We start from the raw sequence: 1,693 nt of genomic DNA on the forward strand, positions 1-1,693 counted from the left end.
TAGAATTTTTTCAAGCATATGGTAGCGTGATGCATGTTCTAGGATTTGAGTGATAAATTCATAAACCTTTCTAAACACTTGAGAGAAATTTTGGCGAGATTGTGTGAAGAGATAGTTGAATTTGATGAATGAATGTCAAGGTGTACAAATCTTGTTGTCTGTATTTTTGAAAACAACCATAGAGCATGATGAATGTTTTGCAGTAGCAAGAACTTTGAAATTTGAGTTTGATGTAATTTGAGAAATTGAATTTAAGTGTGCATTAAACAGGACCAAATATGAAATTAATTGTTGTTTGGGGATAAGCAATAGATTAAGTTTGGGGTTGTGATGACTCTTCATCATATGCATATTTTCCCACTATTTTAGTCTTATTTATCCTCAATTATTAGTTAAATTAAGGATTTATTTGATATATTTTGTTGATTTTTGTTCTTTGAGTTGATAAAATGTTTTGTGTTTTTATTTCGTTGATTAAGTAGGAATTTGTCGTAATTTTACATTGCGTTTTGTTTTAGTGCATTGCTGAATTTTGGTGAGAAATCAACATGACATATGTAGAGTATTTCAGCCATATCTGGAGTTGTAGATGTTCAATTGGGGTCAAACCAAGTGCAAAGGAAAGCTAAGATCCATAGCTACAATTTTCATGAAGACACCGAAACCAAATTCAGACTCGAAAGAGGAGAAAAATGCAATATACGCCGGACAGCAGATGTTGAGCGCTAGAGCGCGCCCAAGCGCAAGCCAAGCGCTTTTTCCAGCATCTGCTACTGTCCAAACGCGCTGAAGCGCGCCTGGGGCGCGCGACCCGCACCAGCAACCATAAAAACGCAGATTTTTACTGTTTTAGTGATCTTTTTCACTATTGGGAAGTCGGGAGACTTGTGCCCTAGCATAGAAACTCAAAGACGGCCGTTTCTAACACCATTGGAGCAGTTTTATCAAGAATCATCCATGAATCATTCTTGTAATTCTTCTTTAATCCTTATCTTTTGTATCTCTGTCATGAGTAACTAAACCCTATTTGTTAGGGATGAGTGTAACAAGATGAAACCCTTATTTTTATGATTTGATTTCTAGTTATATGAATGAGTTTATTGAATTATTTTTCTACTCTCTGTGCTTAATGCTTTTTATTGCTTGATCAACATTAAAATGTTCTACGATTTGTATTTTGAAACGGAAGTGGACTTTACGAATGCTTGAGATGAGAAATTCAAGAATTTGTAGTCTAGGGAGAGATGCAGGTCATGAAACCAATTAAATTAGTTGCAAAGCAATAATTTACAAGAGAATTTCTATACGGTAATGCTTAATTCTAATCTTAAATCTACTAAGGAATTAGGGGTTACTTTGGAATTAAAGGTTCTGTCACTAAGACATTAGGGCAAGAATAATAAAGACAATTCGGTAATAATTCAATAAAGGATTTCAATAACTAGGATCAAATTAGACACCAAGGTTGGATTCGAAGTGAAACTCATCCCTGACATTTTTCTCAATTTATAAAAGATCAATTTTACTACTGCTGTCAATTTTAAATATTATTTCAATCAACTTGGGAACCTTTTGTTCAATTTTAGTAACTAAATATAATTCAATAGTAAAACGCAATCCTTGAGTTCGACACTCGATACTACCGTTTTATTATTACTTGCAACGATTCAGTACACTTGCTGAAACACTATCA

Source organism: Cicer arietinum, chromosome 6, assembly GCF_000331145.2.
Source record: "Cicer arietinum cultivar CDC Frontier isolate Library 1 chromosome 6, Cicar.CDCFrontier_v2.0, whole genome shotgun sequence".
Lineage (NCBI taxonomy): Eukaryota > Viridiplantae > Streptophyta > Magnoliopsida > Fabales > Fabaceae > Cicer > Cicer arietinum.